The 24,921-nt window shown below is 44.0% G+C and overlaps 1 protein-coding gene across 3 annotated transcripts in view; it reads right to left on the reverse strand.

Annotated features, from left to right (window-relative positions):
• Nucleotides 1-24,921, reverse strand: part of jmjd1c.S (jumonji domain containing 1C S homeolog) — a 228,765-nt gene that overhangs the window by 84,525 nt on the left and 119,319 nt on the right. Inside the window, exon 1 of one of the 3 annotated variants that reach the window (XM_018227329.2) lies at nucleotides 19-424. The exons of the other annotated variants lie outside the window; for them this stretch is intronic. The gene's annotated coding sequence lies outside the window, so the exon portion shown is untranslated. Of the gene's footprint in view, nucleotides 1-18; nucleotides 425-24,921 lie in introns of those variants that run through there. 3 annotated transcript variants of the gene reach the window in all.

The following is a 24,921-nucleotide window of genomic DNA, read 5'->3' on the forward strand; positions in this document are numbered from 1 at the left end:
TGGGCTGAAGGTTCCTACCTGTGTCCTTGCCCAGGGCTTGTACCGGTGCCAATAACAGGCCAAGGGGCGGCCAATATAAGGGTCGGGCTCCTTCTCTGGATCTGGCGCAAAGGGGAGGCTACAGGGGCCCCTCCAATCCAGTGCCGGTGTCAGGGGAGTCAGAGGGGCGCGGGGTCGGAGAGAATATCCAAACTGCCTCTGATCACAATGAGAGCGAGAGCCGGGGAGTCAGATGAGGGTCGGGCAGAAGTCGGGGGATTACACGAGAAGCCAAGACGGGGAGGGGAGCGAGCACAGGCCTCCTGGTGTCGGTGGGATCCTCCCCGCAGGCATTGCCCGGGCTTCCCAGGGAGTCGCAGAGCTTCAGTGGAGTGAGGATGGCGGATCTGGGGCTGGAGGGGCGGGGCCAGAGGAGGAGGCGGGGCTAGTGGGAGGGAGAAGCTGATCTCGCACAGGCGCTTCCAGCTCAGCAGCAGAGAGACAGAGAGAGAGACACAGACAGAGAGAGACTATGGGGAGGGGGATAGAGACTGAGGGGAGGGGGAGCGAATGTGCTACATGGAGTCACTTCCAGGCGCCTGACGTTACTCATTACTCATGTGGCTGCCGAACGGGTCGAGCTCGACGGTCCCGGAGGGGTGGGTAATGGAAAAACAAAGGATGCTGGGAGTTGTAGTCCAACAAGAACTGAAGGCCCTGCTGCTGCTTTATAAACCCCTCTCCCTCAATAGGCTGTGCTACAATGTACCCAGGGCTTGCTGCTGATTGGCTCACTGGCTGCCAGTACAGTCTGCAGCATGCACCACTACACTACACTGAGGAGGCTGTGGGAGTGGGGCCCAGTTTGGGGTCTGGTTATGCCACTGTCAGTCTCACACACTGTCCCACTATATCCCTGTAACCATAAAGAACCCACCAGTCTGTCTGCGGGGATGGGAGTTGTAGTTCAACAGCTGATACAATACATTTTGCTCTGGGCCGCAGTGTATTCAGATCATTCCTGACCCTCCGCATTTATTGTCTCCAGTGATCTGATCCCTCAGGCCAAACACACTGGTGACAACCTACAGGGATTTCTTGTGCAACCCTATCTGCTACTTTACTCCTACACCCCAAAAACACACAGGCAGGGTAACTGACTTCTGATAAAACTGACCCTAGTGTGAATGTGATACTAAGCACCATAGATTGTAAGCTCATTGGGGCAGGGGTTGATGGGAATGTGATAGGGACCTTAGATTTTAAGCTCTCTGGGGCAGGGATTGATGGGCGTGTGATAGGGGCTTTAGTTTGTAAAATCTTTGGAGCAGGGATTGATGGGAGTATAAAAGGGACCTTAGATTCAAGTCAAGTCAAGTGGAATTTGTCATTTCAGCCATATACAGTAGATACAGTATATAGTAGATTGTAAGCTCATTGGGGCAGGGACTGATGGGAGTGTGATATGGACCTTAGATTGTAAAACTCACTGGGGCAGGGATTGAAGGGAGTATCAAAGGGACCTTAGATTGTAAACTCTATGGTGCAGGGATTGATGGGAGTGTGAAAGGGACTTTAGATTGTAAACTCTATGGTGTAGGGATTGATGGGAGTGTGAAAGGGACTTTAGATTGTAAGCTCTATGGTGCAGGGATTGATGGGAGTATGAAAGGGATTTTAGATTGTAAACTCTATGGTGCAGGGATTGATGGGAGTGTGAAAGGGACTTTAGATTGTAAACTCTATGGTGTAGGGATTGATGGGAGTGTGAAAGGGACTTTAGATTATAAGATCTATGGTGCAGGGATTGATGGGAGTTTGAAAGGGACTTTAGATTGTAAGCTCTATGGTGCAGGGATTGATGGGAGTGTGAAAGGGACTTTAGATTGTAAACTCTATGGTGTAGGGATTGATGGGAGTGTGAAAGGGACTTTAGATTGTAAACTCTATGGTGTAGGGATTGATGGGAGTGTGAAAGGGACTTTAGATTGTAAGCTCTATGGTGCAGGAATTGATGGGAGTGTGAAAGGGACTTTAGATTGTAAACTCTATGGTGCAGGGATTGATGGGAGTGTGAAAGGGACTTTAGATTGTAAACTCTATGGTGCAGGGATTGATGGGGAGTGTGAAAGGGAATTTAGATTGTAAGCTCTATGGTGCAGGGATTGATGGGAGTGTGAAAGGGACTTTAGATTGTAAACTCTATGGTGCAGGGATTGATGGGAGTGTGAAAGGGACTTTAGATTGTAAACTCTATGGTGTAGGGATTGATGGGAGTGTGAAAGGGACTTTAGATTATAAGATCTATGGTGCAGGAATTGATGGGAGTGTGAAAGGGACTTTAGATTGTAAACTCTATGGTGCAGGGATTGATGGGAGTGTGAAAGGGACTTTAGATTGTAAACTCTATGGTGTAGGGATTGATGGGAGTGTGAAAGGGACTTTAGATTGTAAACTCTATGGTGTAGGGATTGATGGGAGTGTGAAAGGGACTTTAGATTGTAAGCTCTATGGTGCAGGAATTGATGGGAGTGTGAAAGGGACTTTAGATTGTAAACTCTATGGTGCAGGGATTGATGGGAGTGTGAAAGGGACTTTAGATTGTAAACTCTATGGTGCAGGGATTGATGGGGAGTGTGAAAGGGAATTTAGATTGTAAGCTCTATGGTGCAGGGATTGATGGGAGTGTGAAAGGGACTTTAGATTGTAAACTCTATGGTGCAGGGATTGATGGGGAGTGTGAAAGGGAATTTAGATTGTAAGCTCTCTGGTGCAGGGAAAGATGGACAAGTGCGGCACAATATGTTGGCTAGAGTACAGAGTCTCCACACCTCTCTATGCCATTCCTGCTCACCCCCCCCCCCCCCCCCAGCGACACAAAGAATAAGAAAAAACACGGAGCTGTAAAACCCCAGACACAGAGATCTGACGAGTAACTTCCTGGGTGCAGAATAAATCCCCTCCCTCTTATTAGCCACTTCCCCAAACAATAAATTCTGCAGGAAGATCCAGCCTGAAATCTGGTTCCACCGCCATTCAACACCACTGCCTGGGGGGCATTTTCCTATAGTAAAAAGTTATGTAAACAGTCAAGTTCTGGCAACATTCTTTACAAGTTGCTGTTGTTCTACTCACACACACACACATATATATATATATATCACCAGCACCCATTCAGTGCCTGGGGCCCAAACAGTCAGCCTTCAGGATAATCAGATAAAATAAAGGTTCCAGACATGTTCTGCAATAATATGGTGTAATTAGCCATTAAATAAACTTTTAGTAGGAAATAGACAACTATGATTTACTACCGCTCTGGGGTCAGGGTTCCCCTAATTAGTCAGAATAATGAGCTGCCCCTATTGTAATTGGAATAATGTCCTTAGCCCTCACCTTCAACTTAGTAGCCGACCCTTCTGAGACCAGTAGCCATTCAGAGAAAAAAAATGATACAGGAGAATTTAACCCTCTAACACACTATCCCTACATTTGCCTTGTATAAGCCATTATTATTATTAATTGTAATTATACAGCAAAAAAAATTCTGCCTTTATGTCAGAGAAATAACAGGCATTCAGGCAAGTAATACAAGTGGTCCTGCTGGGCTTTGTTTTCACTCATCCAAGCTCACTAGTCCCGACCTCACAATCAGCCGTACAAAGGGGAGTGAGTCGCTGACGTCACTATTGGTGCTGCCCTGGATACATATCTGCAGCTGGGAACCACCCCATTGTATTCTAATCAATAGAAAAAACACCAGAAATCACAAATGGTGGATATCCAAAATAATTCTAAATTGTTCAGGTTCAGTAATGAAGGATCCCACAACTGCAAGGGCCTTAGTATTCTGGCATGTGAGGAGTTAATTGTAATCCAGTGCCTAAAGTTCACGTCCTGGGCCAAACTCTTCTAATCAGCAGCACAATGAGCCACTGGCATGTATAGATTGTTTACTATATGTTTCTGGATATAGGAGGATAGGATGGTGCCAATAGTAACAGTGGGATAATAGTCTCTGGGAAGGGAGTGTGACTGTGGGATAGCAGGTATAGTAGGGAGAGATGGTGTCTATAGTAACAGTGGATAATAGTCTCTGGGAAGGGAGTGTGACTGTGGGATAGCAGGTATAGTAGGGAGAGATGGTGCCTATAGTAACAGTGGATAATAGTCTCTGGGAAGGGAGTGTGACTGTGGGATAGCAGGTATAGTAGGGAGAGATGGTGTCTATAGTAACAGTGGGATAATAGTCTCTGGGAAGGGAGTGTGACTGTGGGATAGCAGGTATAGTAGGGAGAGATGGTGCCTATAGTAACAGTGGATAATAGTCTCTGGGAAGGGAGTGTGACTGTGGGATAGCAGGTATAGTAGGGAGAGATGGTGTCTATAGTAACAGTGGATAATAGTCTCTGGGAAGGGAGTGTGACTGTGGGATAGCAGGTATAGTAGGGAGAGATGGTGCCTATAGTAACAGTGGGATAATAGTCTCTGGGAAGGGAGTGTGACTGTGGGATAGCAGGTATAGTAGGGAGAGATGGTGTCTATAGTAACAGTGGATAATAGTCTCTGGGAAGGGAGTGTGACTGTGGGAACAGCAGGTATAGTAGGGAGAGATGGTGTCTATAGTAACAGTGGATAATAGTCTCTGGGAAGGGAGTGTGACTGTGGGATAGCAGGTATAGTAGGGAGAGATGGTGTCTATAGTAACAGTGGATAATAGTCTCTGGGAAGGGAGTGTGACTGTGGGATAGCAGGTATAGTAGGGAGAGATGGTGCCTATAGTAACAGTGGGATAATAGTCTCTGGGAAGGGAGTGTGACTGTGGGATAGCAGGTATAGTAGGGAGAGATGGTGTCTATAGTAACAGTGGATAATAGTCTCTGGGAAGGGAGTGTGACTGTGGGATAGCAGGTATAGTAGGGAGAGATGGTGTCTATAGTAACAGTGGATAATAGTCTCTGGGAAGGGAGTGTGACTGTGGGATAGCAGGTATAGTAGGGAGAGATGGTGCCTATAGTAACAGTGGATAATAGTCTCTGGGAAGGGAGTGTGACTGTGGGATAGCAGGTATAGTAGGGAGAGATGGTGTCTATAGTAACAGTGGATAATAGTCTCTGGGAAGGGAGTGTGACTGTGGGATAGCAGGTATAGTAGGGAGAGATGGTGTCTATAGTAACAGTGGATAATAGTCTCTGGGAAGGGAGTGTGACTGTGGGATAGCAGGTATAGTAGGGAGAGATGGTGCCTATAGTAACAGTGGATAATAGTCTCTGGGAAGGGAGTGTGACTGTGGGATAGCAGGTATAGTAGGGAGAGATGGTGTCTATAGTAACAGTGGATAATAGTCTCTGGGAAGGGAGTGTGACTGTGGGATAGCAGGGATAGTAGGGAGAGATGGTGTCTATAGTAACAGTGGATAATAGTCTCTGGGAAGGGAGTGTGAGGAGAGTTGCAGTGCCTAACTGACTGGTGTCCCATTTTGTTGTTGGTGTTGGGGGGGGGGTACAGCAAATAAACAAAATAGCAATTTCCATGTCACTTTCCAATGGGATGTAAGAAGAAGAAGCTGTTGCAGGATATAATGAGTGACTCAGCGTTGCCTTCGTTTCCTGGCTCTATCAGTCGGCTACAGATTCCGAGTGGCCACTGGGCTGCACTAACAGTCTGACCTTCAGCGATATCTTGGCCACCAGCCCTTTGCTCATTACACAAGAAACACTGTGTCCCCGGCTGTGAATCCGCTGGTCTGAGCCACAGTTTTACTGCATAGAGGGACTGTCACATGACATAATGTACTGCAGGGACTGTAATAAAGATAAAGACATCTTGCAGGTTTATGTCTGGAAGTGTGTGGATATCCCTTTAACTGAATCTCATGGGAGGGGGAGAGGCTGCTGCAAGAGTCAGGGATGAATAAGAGATTTCAATACATGAGCTATGATTTAGCCTGAGCTTTTTTTAGCAGGGAAAATCCTTCATTTGCACTTCTCACTTCCTGCTTCGTTAGCACAGTTGATTAAAGACACTGCAAAGTAGCGAAGAGGAAAGGAGCTTTATACCCCCGGGGTCATTTGGGAAATTCACACACAATACCCTATATATATCTCAAGCAATATTAAAGGGAAAATACACCAAACCTACGAGAAGCTTTTACATTAAAACGGTTCAAGGCCACAGTTTGAATATGGCAGTTGCACAAGGGATGACAGATAGGGATATGCCGCTGTATAAACAACATCATTCAGAAATTGGTGCAAATGTAATACAGAAAAAATATTTAAAAAAATACAGGGAATAAAGAGCAGGAACGCAAGATATATTAATAACACAGGTTTCCTGACTTACATTATACTGCGGGGGTCCCCAACCTTTTTGGCCCGGAGACTGAGGGAGGGGTCGGCGTCCAATTCTGGAGCGCCGGCATCCAAATCCGGCGCACCGCATTAATTGTCCCCATGGCTCGGTGGCCCAGTTGTAGACTGTCCGCTGCCCGGCAGTTGGGGACCCCTGTTATACTGGATATTGTTATATACGTGACTTCTTCTTTAAAAACACCAGGCATATTATCCAAAGATGGACCCGATGAATGGAAAGTGCAAATTTCTCAGTATAAAACTTGTTACCACTAATGAGGCCTGGGGTGGATGTATAATATGGGCAACTGATTAATATATAATTCTATAAGCCAGTATTGGCCTGTAATCATGATGTACCACTATGGATGCCCAACGTGACCTTGGGGTGCAGGAATCTAAGTGCAGGAATCTAAGTGGAGGAATCTAAGTGCAGGAATCTAAGTGGAGGAATCTAAGTGCAGGAATCTAAGTGCAGGAATTCACTGACAGATACAGTGTGTTTTGCTTCCCCAGCAGGGATTCTTTGAAAGCAGTGGCACAATAAGGAGAATGGCCCCAAGCTAGACAAGGGCAGGGCAGTGAAACTAGAAATGTTGTGTTTTGTTTTGAACTTCTGTACCAGCCCAAGGCAACCACAGCCCTTTAGCAGTAAAGATCTGTGTCTCCAAAGATGCCCCAGTAGCTCCCCATCTTCTTTTCTGCTGATTCACTGCACATGCTCTGTGCTGCTGTCACTTACTGAGCTTAGGGACCCACTCACAATATACAGCACACATAGAATAGAAATGTCACAATATAAGGCTGATTAGTAATTAATGCAGATAATTACTACATGGCAGCACAGAAACCAGTGCAATTAGCATCAGAATTTAATAATCAGCAAACCTGTAGCATCAGCTTATATTACAGCCAGGGAAGCTCATTTTCTGCTGGATAATTAGTGACGACCCCTAAGCTTAGCTTCTCAACAGCCAATCAGAGCCCACTGAGCATGTGAGTGTCACAGACACTTTCCAAGATGGTGACCCCCTGTGACAAGTTTGAAGTCCTGGATCATTGCTGCTATTGACAAGCTGAGACTTTAGCCTCGTGCAATAAATTCACTATATAAAACATGGTATTTTAAACCCTATTCAATTTTAGTGTTTAGTTCTCCTTTAAGCCCCGTTTCTCAAGAATCTTTTTCCTTTTGTGTTCACAGAGATGACACTTGTGCAGTCGAAGCTCTAGAAAAATCCCCCAAACTTCCTCTTTGCACCACCGCCGCTCACTCATTTGGTTACATGGGGTTTGCACTCTTGGCTGGGCTGAAAGTTATTTTCAATAGAACTTGTGCTTTTTCTATTCTAACCATGGAGCTCATGAAAGATATTTTCGGTTTGTTTTTTGGGAGGGGGTAGTCACACACAGCTGATTGATTTGACTAGGAACCTTAAAGGGGTTGTTCACTTTTCTGTTAATTTTAATTTCAGGGGAATAACTACAGAGGAAGCAGACCCTGCGGCTGTAGGGAGGTATAGGGGTCCCATGAGGCTCTAATTCAAATACAATTTCAATAAATACCAGTCAACCTCTAGACATTTTGGGAGCCTGAAAATTAACTTGCTGTGGGGCCCGGAAATATTTAGTTATACCAAATGTAGAGAGCGATATTCTGATTTGCAATTGGTTTTCGTTTTACGATTATTTATGGTTTTTGCACTATTGAGCCAAATTGCATGGGCCACAAAGTGCCTGAAAATACCTGCCCATCTGCACCCACTGCCAAAAAATGTGGAAGAATGTGGAATTTTATGCGATTACCTGGGATAGACGCATGTTAAAGGAGAAGGAAAGCTATCGAGGCAGTTTATTGCCAATAGGTTAGCCGTACTAGTGCAAGCTATAAGGCTATATTTATTCTGTAGAATGCTTTACAGTAAACAGTTCTAGAAGCTTTCGCTGTTTAAGATATCAGCTGCCATATTAGCTTGGTGTGACATCACTTCCTGCCTGAGTCTCTCCCTGCTCACTCATAGCTCTGGGCTCAAATTACAGCAGGGATGGGAGGAGGGAGAAGAGAGGAGGGGGAGAGGGGCAAACTGAGCATGCTCAAGCCCTAGCCCTGGAGGTTTAAGCTGAAAACAGGAAGTCAGATACAGAAGCCCATGAGTACACAATAGAAGGAAAGAAATGTGATGTTTCTTTTGACAGAGGACTCAGAGCAGCATTACTTTGAGGGTTTACTGGTATATTTATATAGACCTTTCTGATAAAGCTTACTTAATTTTAGCCTTTCCTTTAAGGGTTTTAAATGTTGTGATTCCAGCGTATCCAAAGAGGGAGGTATTTTCGACTGTTTTAACACCCATGAAATTTCCAACAGGCGATAACGCTCCCGTGTCTTTCATGGCCCTTTAAAGGGGAACTATTGCGAAAATGAAAATGTAATATAAGCTTCAGCATACTGAAATAAGAAACTTTCTTAATGCAATTGATTAAAGATTCTGTACCGTCAGGGCTGGATTTGTGGAAAGGCCACCTAGGCGGCGGCATGGGGGGGGCGGCATGCTGCCCAACCACCCCCACATTTATCAAAAACACTGGGGATGCGCTGGAGATACAATATTTTTTTAAATCCCCATTGCTCCAGTCCAGATAATGAAAATTTGCACAAATAAAGGGCAAGGGACAGGGGCGCCAGATGGCAGTGGGCCTAGGGGTGCCCCCTATGTAAATCCGGCCCTGTGTACCGTTTCTGAAATAATCAAGTTTATCTTCACTATTCCTCTCTCAGCATCTGTTTCTCCTCATTCTCTCTTCATGCAGCAGTTGGGTGTCAGATATTCACTGACAGTTAGATCCAATATATCTTATAGGGGGGCTCCTTTTGCCTAGAAGATGTATTAGAGCTCAGTCTATTAAATCACCAGACATCATGTCTCTCTACATGCAGAATTTGTGCAAAAGGCAGTTATTTTGTTAGATTTTATTGGTACTGGAATCAGTTATTTGAGCGAGCTCTAATACATCTGCTAGGAAAGGAGCCCCCCTATAAGATATATTGGATCTAACTGTCAGTGAATATCTGACACCCAACTGCTGCATGAAGAGAGAATGAAGAGAAACAGATGCTGAGAGAGGGATAGTGAACATAAACTTAATTATTTCAGAAACAATGCAGAATATTTAATTGATTGTATTTACAAAGTTTCTTATTTCAGTATGCTGAAGCTTATATTACATTTTCATTTTTGCGATCGTTCCCCTTTAAGGCAGGGATTCTAGATAAGCGCTCAGGATCCAATGACCCACAAGACAAAGCAGGATCAAACACCCTATATCCAAAAAGCTCATTAACATTTATTGCACTGCTGCTGGGAATGCCTGTGGCTGACTTAATAATGAGGCTGAAACAGAGATGGGAAGGTTTATCTGATGCAAAGCAAGCGGAGGCAGTGATCTTATAAACCATATCAATATATAAAACCTGCACCTCTCATGGCACAGAAAACAAGAGTGTTAGAAATAAAATGCCATGATAATATAAAGGGGTAATTAAGTGCTGACTGTATGAGATGAAAGGATTGATAGAGGGAGGGAAGCGAGTGTCTGCCTGGAGGAAAGGGAGAGAGACGACTGCACAAAACCCTCTCGCTGCTTCTCCTCAGACCTTGTGACTTTCTTTCCAGTAACGAGTTCTTTTCATAACGACTACACGGATAAATATTTCATTACGGCGCATCAGAGAAGCAGGTCACGGAGCTGCCGGGGAACCAGCTCATTGCTATTCCACTTCAGCAACATTTCAGTGTCAGATATTTGCATTATGTGCGCCCGAGTCGTGCTCAGTGCCATGGCTCCCGGCCAACAACCCAAACAAAGAGCGTTGAAGGGCCACAGTCTGAATGGTGCGCTGACATTCCAGCAGACTGATTGTGACTGACAGGGAAGGTTACAGGGACAACTCGGGCACATTGTATTCATTCTGACTCCTGAAAATAGGTTATATTCCAGCTATGAGTAAGTGCTCACCTTGGCATGAAACGCATTAGGCTAATGCATGTCCTAATAGAGATTTTTTAATTTTAAGGGTCAGGGCACACGCTCAGATTCAGGGAGATTAATCGCCTGGCGACAAATCTCCTTTTGTTTGGGGCGACAAATCTCTCCAAACTGCCTCCCCTGCAGTGGGCCCCGATCTTCATGGGCCCCTGCCGGGCCAGACCCCCTCTCCCGATATTCAGGATTGTACAAAAAAAAAGAATTCGACTCCGCGCAGCACCTTCTGCACATGCGCACCGAGCGGAGAAGTTCACGCATGTTGGGATGGGGGGGCCCTGGACAGCAGTCCCGGTGGGCCCCCCAGTCCGACCCTGATCCCCTGCCTTCCCGCCAATGGGATGGCACTCGGAGCACTTCGTTTTCCGAAGTCGCCCGAATGTTTCCACGTGAGGCGACTTCGGAAAACTAAGCGATCCGATTGCCATCCCGCCATCGATTTACATTCTAGCCGGCGGGAGGCCGTTTGGGGAGATTAGTCGCCCTGAAGAAGAGGAGATTTGTCGCTGGGTGACTAATCTCCCTGAATCTGAGCATATGCCCTGACCCAAAAGTATTATCTGGGCTACTGCTTCACTAATAGTGGGTCTCTTTCCATTTGTTTGATTTTTCATTTACTCTGTTAAATGGATAACCCCTTGGTTTTTTTGTGGATGATACCACTGTGTATATTTTTACTGATCTAAATTGGATTTATGATTTTCTTGTTTTAAGATCAGAACTACACACCGCAGCAAAATGATACATTCCAGCAGACTCTAATTTCTGATTGGCTAATTGACGGGGTGACTAAGGTACTGTGACAGGGCCCACCACAACGGCTGACACTTGGAGATATTAACCCAAAAATAAAAATTTGCCTAATAAAAACAAAATTATAATTCTAAGACGCTTTCCGATACACATTCCTTGCAAATATTAAACGGTCTTAGAGTTATTTGTAAATGTAACTTCAACTGAAAGCATTACAGGTATATGGGATCTGCTATCCAGAAACCAGTTAAACAGAAAGTTTTGAGTTACGGAAAGGCTGTCTCCCATAGAGCAAGAAAAATTGCCAGCGCACGGTTTGCCTTTAAAAATAATTATTGAAATGAGGTGTTAGAACCACACTTTGGCCAAAATATGTAAGCTCACGTGCCACATCAAGGCCCCTCAGTGTACGTGAGTCCCACACTATCTACTAGCATTCTAATAGAATTCTTAAATAGTGTAGGACTCATGCACAACAAGGGGCCTTGACGTGGCACGTGAGCTTACATATTTTAGCCAAAGTGTGGTTCTAACACCTCATTTTTTGTAATTATTTTTAAAGGCAAATCGTGCACTGGCAACTTCTCTCTCTTTGTGTACAAATATTGGCTTTTTATCGTTTATAGCAGCTGGTCAACTCCAGATTTTGGGTTAGACCAAGCACTGGCAATTTCTTTCTCTGTCTCCAATAGACTAAATTTTATCTAAATAATCCACATTTTTTAAATTTATTTCCTTTTTCTCTGTAATAATAAAACAGTCGCTTGTACTTGATCCCAACTAAGATATAATTAATCCTTATTGGAAGCAGAACCAGCCTATTGGGTTTATTTAATGTTTACAGTATTTTTTAGAAGACTTAAGGTATCAAGATCCAAATTACAGAAAGATCTGTTATCCAGAAAACCACAGGTCCCAAGCATTCTGGATAACAGGTCCCATATTTGTATCTATATGTCCCGTCCTACACTCCTGGCTGATACGTTTGTGCTACAGACATCTTTCCTCCAACCAAGGCAGGTCTGGTGGCTTCTACAAAATTGTTTCAAAACTCTAGAGGAGAGAATAAAAAAGGGACAGACACTGTTTTCGACAGCAATTTAATTTACAAATTTGAAAGGGGTGGTTCACCTTTAAGTATGTTATAAATTGGCCAACTTTTCACTTGGTCTTTATCATTTATAGTTTTTTTTAATTATTTGGCTTCTTCTGATTCTTTGCAATTTACTAATAGGGGTCACTGACCCCCATCTAAAATATGAATGCTCTGTAAATCTATTGGTATTGCTACTTTTTATTACTCATCTTTCTATTCAGGCCACTCCGATTTATACTGCTGTCTCTTAATCAGTGGCTTTACTAGATGTTACTGGGCCCCACACCGAATGAATTTTAGGGCCCCCAACATATCCAGGGGTTGTCCTGTTTTATCAATATATGTTGAAATTGCTCATTATCTGAGCCTCCTGGGCCCCCTGCAGCCACAGGGTCTGCTTCCTCTGTAGTTACGCCGCTGCTCTTAATCAAATCAGTGTATGGTTGCTAGGGTCATTTGGATCCTAGCAACCAGATTGCTGAAATTGCCAACTGGAGAGCTGCTGAATAAAAAAAAACAAAATAAAAAAAAAACACAAATAATAAAAAATTGAAACCAATAGCAAATCGTCTCATCACTCTCTGCATCATAACTCAAAGGTGAACAAGCTCTTTAAACCACGTATTATCAATTTATACTGGAGAGCTGTTTAGAATTACATTTTATTTTATTAAGAAAAAATATTTGGAAAAAACATATTTGTTTTTTATGTGTACATTTTCAGGTTTTGGACTTGGTTGTGATGCTTTCAGGGACCCTTTTTCTTTCTATGTACATCTATGTACATTATGTTTTTCTGTGTCATTGGGCGGGGGCAGTTCTGAGCACGGCGTCATGTTATATGACAGTTGCAACACTTGTTTTATGACAGAGCACACAGGGCAAGATAAAGGGCTCATTATCTGGGAGCAGAGTGTTTGCAGACTGTCAGTGTGAGGAGGAAAGAGGGCAGAACTGGAGAGATAAAGGGCTGATTGGGGCAGACACAGTTTCCTAGATAATCAGAGCAGCTGCAGGGTGGGGTTTTAGGGTAGGGTCAGAAGGTCAGATTCGGGGAAATTAGTCGCTCAACGACAAATCTCCTCTTCTTCATGGCGATTAATCTCCCCAAACTGCATTCCCCTGCCTCCCCGCCAGCTAGAATGAAAATCGCCGGCGGGATGGCACTCAGAGTGCTTTTTTCCACTTTTCAACTTTGGAAAATGAAGTGTTACAAGTGCCATCCCGCCGGCGATTTTCATTCGAGGCAGTTTGTCAACGGGCAACTAATCTGCCCGAATCTGACCTTACAGTAACTCAGGCAGTTGCCATGTATCCCCAAAGTCAGTTGCTCTAATAAAGCAAATTACTGCAATATCTAACATGTAATAGTTTCAGTAAACATCAAATCAAACATTTTGCACAATAAAAGGACATTTATCGAATTTTCTGGTGTTTTGCAGTTGTATATTTAAATGATATTTGTCCATCCCTTGGTCTTCTGTGCACTGCTGATCCTGACTACACGTACCATGTCTCCGGTTCCCTCTATGCCTCACTCACATCTGCCATTCTCCGTTATTCTCCACTAAATGGAAGGCATTGTGGGAATAAGTGTCTTGGCTACAGGAGAGTCCGGGTACCTGGTTTAATGGTACATGCAGGGGTGCCATGTGAAATAGTGGGGCCCCATAAGCTTACATTTTTTTAACCCTTGAACCAGCCAACCCTCATCCATGTTTACACAAACCTTGCCCCTTATCTGCCCAAACACCACCTCTAAAAGGAAACCATATGCCCTACTGAAATCAGTCCAAGCCTGCTGCCTCCTCCTTGTCCTCCAGCCCCAGGTACATGTAGTTACGACTAGGATTGCCACCTTTTCTGGAAAAAAATACCGGCCTTCCTATATTCTTGCCGTTTATTCCTATTAATAACATTGGCATCAAGCATCATTTTTACCGGCCGGGTGGCAACCCTAATGACCCCACAGCACACAGAATAACAAAAGGACAGATAGACATGGCAATAAAAATGACAAACTAAAGACAAATAGCTAAGTAATCGATAATAAAAATCGACTTCATGCTTTTCGGTTGTCAGGATCGCAGGCCCTAGCAACCAGACAAACCACAGGTTCGAGAAAAACAGAACAGGGAGGTAAACAATTAAAACACAAAAAAAAAGCATTTTAATCTGATTCCCACCAATAAATACAATGAATATAAGGTTTAACTTCCCCTTTATAATAAACGATAGACGACAAGGTGAAAGAATACATCGTTCGATTCAGCTCACTTTCCTTTCAAGAACGTGGAACAAAACAAAGTAAAAGGCCACACATCCACAAAAATTGCAGAGCCCTCTGAGCAACGGAATGGGGTTTCCCGTGCACCCCTGTGCTTTGTAGTTGTGGGCACCCATGTGACCTCTCAAATGAGGAAATGCGACGGATACAAAAGCCAACACGGGTTTAGTTTCCTTTGGTCTCTTTGCATTGCATTAGTGTTTGTTACAGGCTCCATCGCAGGAGGAGACTCTACAGATCAAACATACAGCGCTTTTAAATAAATGATGGAAGGAGCGAGAGATCATTATGTAAATGTATTCTCAACAGCCTCATCACTATATTATATATGCACTTTTTATGCTGGTGATTTTCATTGCCGCAGCAAATATCAGAAAGTTGAAGGCTGTAAGCCACGGTCAAGCTTTTTTTTTCGCCAGCGTCAGCTTTGCAGAGCTCGCACCAGTTCGCCAGGCGCAAATGCGATACCACTACGCCAATTCACTAATAGGCAGAGTTTAATCCTGCGCGCAGAACGAAGCGAAGATGCGCTAGCGTTTATTTGTGCCAAGCAAAAAATTGTTTTGAAACGTCTGGAGAAAACCGGTTACCCAAAAAAAGTTTGTTAGGACTTTTGCAGCCAATCCCGCTTAAAAAAAGGAAAAGTCGCCAGCGTTTTTCGAACTTTAATGCATTTTCGGCGCACAGGATATGATGTAAGTGACAGAAGATTGAGGAAGAAGGAGCTTCTTTTTAACACTTCACCTGGTCTGAGGTGGTGAAGTCAAATCTGGCGAAAGAGGTTCTGCACTTGAGTAACGTCCGTTCGCCAGAGCGAAAAGTCAGCTGGCGATTAGAGTGCGGATGAACGCTAGCGACGGTCTCTTTCGCGGTCAGATTAGGGAAATTAGTCGCCCAGAGACAAATCTCCTCTTCTTAGGACGACTAATCTCCCCGAACTGCCTTCCCGCTGGCTAGAATGTAAATTGCCGGGGGGATGGCACTTGGAGTGCTTCGTTTTCCGAAGTCGTCTGAAGTTTCCTCAGGATATTATTCGCTCCGAAGAAGAGGAGATTTGTCGCTGGGCGACTAATCTCCCCGAATCTGAGCGTGTGTCTCTGCCTGGGAGCTTTTCTGTTCATAGGTTTCTCCAGCCCCCTTTACTCTACTCACTGGAAGAGGCAAATTAGATTGACAACAGTAAGTTCACTTTTAAGTCATATATTTTCTAATGCGAAATGAATCAGTAGAATCAGTAGAACACAATCTTTCCTTGGCCACTGTCGCTGCTTTATTGCTGACCCCTCGCAACCAACTGTTACACTGGCAAAGGTTACAGATACAGAGACCAGACCTTGATCTGTATAAATAATGATTGACGTGGATAGCGGTTAATGTTAACTCCATTGCCTACAGTAGCACCAATCATCCCTATGCTGCTCACCTCCTGCACTTTCCCAACTAAAGGTCACGTTCTGCCGTGCAATAAAGAGGATATTTCTTATTATAGAACTAATATTGCAAAACAATCCTAAGAAACAGTATCACTACACCGGTACTGCCTGTAAAAGAGGCAAAATGATTAGCTGGCCATACACGCAACACAAGAATTACTGTTCTGTCTATGCTGCTGTGCTTCAAAGTAATTAAAATATAATGTAGTGTTTCCCTGCACTGGCAAAACCGGTGTATTTGCTTCAGAAACGTTACTATAGTTTATATAAACAAGCTGCTGTGTAGCCATGGGGGCAGCCATTCAAGCACAGGATACACAGTAGATAACAGATAAGTACTACTATAGTTTATATAAACAAGCTGCTGTGTAGCCATGGGGCAGCCATTCAAGCACAGGATATACAGTAGATAACAGATAAGTACTACTATAGTTTATATAAACAAGCTGCTGTGTAACCATGGGGGCAGCCATTCAAGCACAGGATACACAGTAGATAACAGATAAGTACTACTATAGTTTATATAAACAAGCTGCTGTGTAGCCATAGGGGCAGCCATTCAAGCACAGGATACACAGTAGATAACAGATAAGTACTACTATAATGTATATAAACAAGCTACTGTGTAGCCATGGGGCAGCCATTCAAGCACAGGATACACAGTAGATAACAGATAAGTACTACTATAGTTTATATAAACAAGCTGCAGTGTAGCCATGGGGGCAGCCATTCAAGCACAGGATACACAGTAGATAACAGATAAGTACTACTATAGTTTATATAAACAAGCTGCAGTGTAGCCATGGGGGCAGCCATTCAAGCACAGGATACACAGTAGATAACAGATAAGTACTACTATAGTTTATATAAACAAGCTGCTGTGTAGCCATGGGGGCAGCCATTCAAGCACAGGATACACAGTAGATAACAGATAAGTACTACTATAGTTTATATAAACAAGCTGCTGTGTAACCATGGGGGCAGCCATTCAAGCACAGGATACACAGTAGATAACAGATAAGTACTACTATAGTTTATATAAACAAGCTGCTGTGTAGCCATAGGGGCAGCCATTCAAGCACAGGATACACAGTAGATAACAGATAAGTACTACTATAACGTATATAAACAAGCTACTGTGTAGCCATGGGGGCAGCCATTCAAGCACAGGATACACAGTAGATAACAGATAAGTACTACTATAGTTTATATAAACAAGCTGCTGTGTAGCCATAGGGGCAGCCATTCAAGCACAGGATACACAGTAGATAACAGATAAGTACTACTATAGTTTATATAAACAAGCTGCTGTGTAGCCATGGGGGCAGCCATTCAAGCACAGGATACACAGTAGATAACAAATAAGTACTACTATAGTTTATATAAACAAGCTGCTGTGTAGCCATGGGGGCAGCCATTCAAGCACAGGATACACAGTAGATAACAGATAAGTACTACTATAGTTTATATATACAAGCTGCTGTGTAGCCATGGGGGCAGCCATTGAAGCACAGGATACACAGTAGATAACAGATAAGTACTACTATAGTTTATATAAACAAGCTGCTGTGTAGCCATGGGGGCAGATTGGGTCTGCTCTACTTTTGCCTCTTTGGAGCCCATTAAATACAGTAAATAACACACTTCCATTGTCTTGTGCAAGTCACAGTGTTGCATTGAAGTTTGACAACTGATGAAGCCCCCGTGCAACCTGGGCTAGAACCCCATCACTAGCCCCTCATATCCCCACGACCAAGGGTGAGATTCCTGCAAATGAACACAGATATAACACTTGCCCTTTAAATGGAACCTCACCCAGAATATAATCATTTAATTGGCCCAACATGTTTTTCTGAAGACTCAGCACTTAAAGGAAAACTATACTCCCAAAATGAATACTTAAGCAACATAGTTTATATCAAATTGAATGACATATTAAAGAATCTTACCAAACTGGAATATATATTTACATAAATATTGCCCTTTTACATCTCTTGCCTTGAACCACCATTTCGTGACTGTATCTGTGCTGCCTCAGAGATCACCTGACCAGAAATACTACAACATTAACTGTAACAGGAAGAAGTGAGGAAGCAAAAGGCAGAACTCTGTCTGTTAATTGGCTCATGTGACCTTACATGTGGTTTGTATGTGTGCACAGTGAATCTTACGATCTCAGGGGGCGGCCCTTATTTTTTAAAATGGCAATTTTCTATTTATGATTACCCAATGGCACATACTACTAAAAAAGTATATTATTATGATAATGGTTCATTTACATGAAGCAGGGTTTTACACATGAGCTGTTTTACTCAGTATCTTTTAATAGAGACCTACATTGTTTGGGGGGTATAGTTTTCCTTTAAGCTGTTGTAACTGTTGTTTAGATATTATTTCCCTATAAGCCAGTGTGAGGCCGGCAGGTAATTAGCGAGGGGAGACTCACTGTGTCCATAGGGGGGTCAGGCACACGAGGCAACTCCTCTATGAATCACTAGCCAGTCATTTCCCTGGGACACTCCCTGTTGCAGGAAAGCTACGGGCAGGTTAAATATATAAATAACACATTGTGTACATTGCCTACAGGGGTTGGAATGTCACTGTCACATCAATGGGCTCATTTCATTCACAGAAATTTAACGAGCTATTTAATGACATACGTGCTAAATGACATCAGTGCAGTTACCGGCGGCAACCAATCAACAATTAGCTGTGAGTCCGAAAATAGAAGACACAGCTCTTTTTGGTTGCTAGGGGCAACTGCATTAGCGCAGTTTAATCACTTGTGTTTGTAGAGCTGGCCATAGGCGCAAAGATAAAGTCAGCATCGGACTGGGCCGGCGGGACACTGGGAAAAAATCCAGTAGGCGCCGTCTGAGAAGGGGGCCCTGCGACTGGGGAAGGGGGTGGGGGTCCTGCGACTGGTGAGGGGGGATGGGGCCCTGCGACTGGGGAGGGAGGGAGGGATGGGGCCCTGCGACTGGGGAGGGAGGGAGGGATGGGGTCCTGCGACTGGGGAGGGAGGGATGGGGCCCTGCGACTGGGGAGGGAGGGATGGGGACCTGCGACTGGGGAGGGACGGATGGGGACCTGCAACTGGGGAGGGAGGGATGGGGACCTGCAACTGGGGAGGGGGCCCTGCAACTTGGGAGGGGGACCTGCGACTGGAGAGGGAGGGATGGGACCCTGCAAGTGGGGGGAGGAGCCTGTGACTGGGAAAGGGGGGTGGGGGCCCTGCAACTGGGGAGGGGGCCCTGCGACTTGGGAGGGAGGGATGGGGCTCTGCAACTGGGGGGGGGAGGGGCCCGGCAACTGGGGAGAGGGCCCTGTGACTGGGGAAGGGAGGCGGGGGTCCTGCGACTGGGGAGGGGGCCCTGATGTGGCAGCCCCGGTGGGCCCTGACCCCCCGAGTCCAACCCTGGGCCTGGATAAAGTTGTACAAATCGAAAGTTCATACGATTTTCCGACCCAACGTTTTTTGTACCATGCCAATTGGTCGTTCAGTCGATCAGACAGGTTAGAAGATTTCTGTCGGCTAATGATAATATCTCTGCAGGTATAGCCTGTCTGACCATATCAATGGGAAACTGTCATTACTATCTGTCAGACATAACTTTCCTTCCCATAGGCCAAAACAATGTCTGATTTGTACTTTTATTACTTTATTTACTCGGAATGGTTAGTGGCAGGTCGGGAGATTGCGACGTACGATCGTTTATCAGATACAAGACTACGACCTGTACAATGTAGATGCACGGGGTGGGGTGCAGTAGCCTTGACATTTGGGGGTTAAAGGTGGGCGCATACAATGCACACAGCTCCAGGCTCCAGAATCAGTGAGAAAAAAAGTGATCTACAGTCACAGACAGACAGACAGACTACTGTATCACTAGTGTTTACACTGCTCTACTAACAACACTATAATTATACACTGCTCACTGCAATTATTCATGGGAATTATTGAGACATATAAATAGGGTTGGGCAGGACCATACGAGCTGCAGCTCAGAAAATGTTGTTTTTGGCTGACATCTCTTTAAATACACACACCCGGGTGCAGTTAGGAAATAATTCCCTGAGTGTATGTATGTATGAATATATTGTATTTACTGTGTATATATTGTATGTATTGTGTATATATTGTATGAGCTCAAGTGTGTGCCGGGGGAACAGCATTGGGGTTCCACATATTCAGTAATACAAGGTTCCTTGAAAGGGTAAGTAAACCCATACAATAACTACGGACCCTGCAGCTTGCATCTGTAAGTCGGCCTGTTCTGAATGTCTTACAGCAGCCCTTTGCGATTTATGACCGCCATTATCATAACTCCAGTGGGGGCTGGGCTGGAATTGAATCTTCTGGGGCCTCCTCCCAGGTGGAGGTAGGGTTGCCACCTTTTTAGAAAATTTTTACTGGCCAGTGGTGGGGCGCAGGGCCGGAACTAGAGGTAGGCAGAAGAGGCACCTGCCTAGGGCGCATAACTGGGCAGAGTGATATTCTGAGACAATTTGCAATTGATTTTTGCGTTATTTAGAGCTTTTTATTCAGCAGCTCTCCAGTCTGCAGTTTCAGCAATCTGGTTGCTAGAGTCCAAATTCCCCTAGCAACCATGCACTGATTTGATTAAGAGACTGGAATATGAATCGGAGAGGCCTGAATAGAAAGATGAGTAATAAAAAGTAGCAATAACGATAAATGTGTAGCCTAACAGAGCATTTGTATTTAAGATGGGTTCAGTGACCCCCATTTGAAAGCTCCAAAGAGTCAGAAAAAAATGGAAATAGTTAAAAAACGATAAATAATGAAGACCGATTGAAAAGTTGCTTACAATTAGCCATACTAAAAGTTAACTTAAAGGTGAACCAGCACTATAATCAGTGCTGGGCAATATGCTGATGGTATTAATAATAATAATAATAATAAAGTAAGTACTCCTAAGCAAGGCCCCTTCCTCCCTTCAGCTTCACTAGCGATAGCTCCAAGCCCTTATGTCTGCCCTCTAACACATCAGTTAATAGTGCTGCTCCAGCACTGAAATCCAATTTTCAAAAGAGTAAGTAAGTAAGATTTTTTTTATATTCAATTTTGAAATCTGACATGGGGCTAGACATATTGTCAGTTTCCCAGCTGCCCCGGTCATGTGACCTGTGCCTGCACTTTAGGATGGAACTACTTTCTGGCAGGCTGTTATTTCTCCTACTTAATGTAACTGAATCAGTCTCAGTGGGACTTGGCTTTTACCATTGAGTGTTGTTTTTAGATCTGCTATCTGGTTACTTTCCCATTGTTCTGTTGTAAGGCCGCTGGGAGGGGGGTGATATCACTCCAACTTGCAGTACAGCAGTAAAGAGTGACTGAAGTTTATCAGAGCACAAGTCACCTGACTGGGGGCAGCTGGGAAACTGACAATATGTCTATCTCCATGTCAGATTTCAAAATTAAATATAAAAAAATCTGTTTGCTCTTGAGAAATGGATTTCACTGCAGAATTCTGCTGGAGCTATTAACTGATGTGTTTTGAAAAAAAAAAAAAAACATGTTTTCCCATGACAGTATCCCTTTAAGATGACAATCCAGCAACAACCCCTAGTTGCCCTATCTGGTGGTATCTAAAAACCCTATGGGTCATTTACAGACGTCTCACCAAAGCACCGGCTCATTCAGAAAGAACTCATGTCGGGTGGGTCTGGCTTTCAAATGCCACCCGGGTGCCAACGCAGAGCTTCCATGAACAGGAGGGACCCCCTCTTATTGCCCCCCACTAGTCTGGGGAAGAGAAGAAAAGTAAGACAGAACTTTTGCAGCAACCTTTCAGCCATGCAAAGAGAAACAAATCAGCGGTTGGAGGAGGCAGGATAATCGGCTTTTCCGTGACACAAAACAATGTATTTGTTGGCTGCGGGGCCAAACCTCGCTGGATGGATTTCCCCTCGCTTTCTCAGAAATGGAGAGCTGTGTGAGTGCCATCTTGTTTGCACTTCCCTGCAGAATCCCAGCGAGCAGTTTTGGAGACTAAAGGCCGTTGCCATAGTAACAGTGAGCTGCTGCGAGTTTTATTTTGGGTTTTTTTTAAAGCTCTTAAGGTTCACCCCCACCTTATTCGAGCACCAGGTTCCACATTTCACATATCGATGACTCGGTTTTAGAAGTTTGCAGCCCAAAAAAAAAAAAAAAAAAAGCAAATCTGTCAAAAATCAAAATTAATAATGAAATAAGGATCGAAGAGAATGGGTAAGATGTCCGGTTCCTAATTGAATATCTATATAAGCCTGTGACTCCAGATGAGCTTGGGAGGTAGGCAAGTCTTGGTATCGTCTACAGTCGTATGAAAAAGTTTGGGAACCCCTTTTTATCATTGGCTGAGCTTTCAATGTAGCAACTTCCTTTTAATATATAACATGCCTTATGGAAACAGTAGTATTTCAGCAGTGACATAACGTTTATTGGATTAACAGAAAATATGCATCATAACAAAATGAGACAGGTGCATAAATGTGGGCACCCCAACAGAGATATTACATCAATACTTAGTTGAGCTCCTTTTGCAAATGTAACAGCCTCTAGACGCCTCCTATAGCCTTTGATGAGTGTCTGGATTCTGGATGTGGCTATTTTTGACCATTCGTACATACAAAATCTCTCCAAATCAGTTAAATTTGATGGCTGCCGAGCATGGACAGTCTGCTTCAAATCATCCCATAGATTTTCCATGATATTCAAGTCGGGGGACTGTGACACCCATTCCAGAATATTGTACTTGTCCCTCTGCATAAATGTCTTTGTAGATTTCCAAGTGTGTTTAGGCTCATTGTCTTGTTGGAATATCCGACCCCTGTGTAACTTCAACTTTGTGACTGATGCTTGAACATTATCCTGAAGAATTTGTTGATATTGGGTTGAAAAAGAGATAGCCGGAGAGAACTTGATTCTTTAGTTAAAAAGTCATCTCTTTATTTGCAGACATTTACTGCACAACATGTTTCGGCTACAAAGGCCTTCATCAGGTGTAACCTTTGGCACTCCAGCACGGGGATTGCAGTGCGTAGAGAAGCACACTCACACGGATGAATACATAAAGGACTTTTTTATAGTTGGATATTGGGTTGAATTCATCTGACCCTGGACTTTAACAAGGGCCCCAGTCCCTGAACTAGCCACACAGCCCCACAGCATGATGGAACCTCCATCAAATTTGACAGTAGTTAGCAGGTGTTTTTCTTGGAATGCGGTGTTCTTCTTCCGCCATGCAATGTCCAAATAACTCAATTTTTGTCTCATCAGTCCAAAGCACTTTGTTCCAAAATGATTGTGACTTGTCTAAATGAGCTTTTTCATACAACAAGCGACTCTGTTTGTGTTTGTGTGAGTGCAGAAAGGGCTTCTTTCTCATCCCCCTGTCATACAGATGTTCTTTGTGCAAATTGCGCTGAATTGTAGAACGATGTACAGATACACCATCTGCAGCAAGTTATTCTTGCGGGTCTTTGGAGGTGATCTTTGGGTTGTCTGTAACCATTCTCCTCCAAAAATGCCACTCCTGTATTTTTCTTGGCCTGCCAGACCTGGGTTTTACAGCAACTGTGCCTGTGGCCTTCCATTTCCTGATTATATTCCTTACGGTTGAAACTGACAGTTTAAACCTCTGAGATAGCTTTTTGTAGCCTTCCCCTAAACCATGATACTGAACAATCTTTGTTTTCAGATCTTTTGAGAGTTGCTTTGAGGATCCCATGCTGTCACTCTACAGAGGAGAGTCAAACAATGGACAACTTGCAATTGGCCACTTTAAATACCTTTTCTCATGATTGGACACACCTGCCTATGAATTCAAGGCTTAACGAGCTAATCCAACCAATTTGGTGTTGCCAGTAATCAGTATTGAGCAGTTATATGCATTTAAATGGGCACAATTACAAGGGTACCCAAATTTTTTGCACAGCCAGTTTGATTTAACTTCATACAACTGAATCTCTGTTCAGAAAACACCCCAGTACTCAGATGTTCCTGAGAAATGAAAGACATACTTCTACTATCTTTTTTGTTGTGGAGCAAATTATTATGCAGGCTGAGAGAGGTTCCCAAACTTCTTTATATGACTGTATATCATCTCCCAGCATCCCCTGCAAGGCTGGAAAAAAAAACCTAGAACCTCTGCGACGGCTGGGAATCCAGATGTGACCTATAACTGCCTAGGCTTTTAGCCAACCAGAGAAGTTGAAATGGTAGAACAAGGATGTTGAACTTGTGGCGGCAGTGGAGGAGACTCAAGCTCTCCCAGGCTATATATGGAAATGGTAATTTACAACAGCTTGGGTGAAAGTCTGAGATAATTGCTGAAGGGCAGGGTTGTCAGACTATTTCAGTTCATGCGCCACTTGAAGGGCCAACCTTTGGTGAGGGGTTCCCTTAGCTCATAAAATGAGTGCAGATATAGGAAAATATCAGCATATCAGTCATAGTTCCAAGAATAACTTCCGTATCATCCTAACTGACCTTCAAGCTGAGCTTTTGGTGTATCTAGGAAAGCAAACAGTTATTCAAACTAATTCTTACCCTAACTAGCCTTCAGGCTGAGCCTCCTACAACAGGCCTATGTCCACAGCCTGCCTTATAGTTAGGGAAGCATGGCTGTAGAAGATGGAAAGTTTAGAAGATATAAAACCTTAGAGAGTACCTGAAGCCCCCACAATGCATTAGCTGAGAACAAAGGTCTGTCATCCCGGGCCTATGGCCATAAAGATTCTTCCAAAATACTCACTGAGCTGGTGGTGGGCCACCCAAACCACAAATGAAGATAAAAGAGCAATTTGATGGTTGAAGACCTTCATTGACATAGGTCTTTAGTAGAGTCAGCAGCAGGTTGGGTACTGGCAAAAATGTTGGCTTATTGTCTTAGGTAGGAACTGTGGTAGGGGAATGGGTCAACTCGCCTATGGAATAAAAGTAGCAAAAGTTTTGCCACTAGTGATGGGCGAATC

This window comes from Xenopus laevis, chromosome 7S, assembly GCF_017654675.1.
Source record: "Xenopus laevis strain J_2021 chromosome 7S, Xenopus_laevis_v10.1, whole genome shotgun sequence".
NCBI classification, from domain to species: Eukaryota; Metazoa; Chordata; class Amphibia; order Anura; family Pipidae; genus Xenopus; species Xenopus laevis.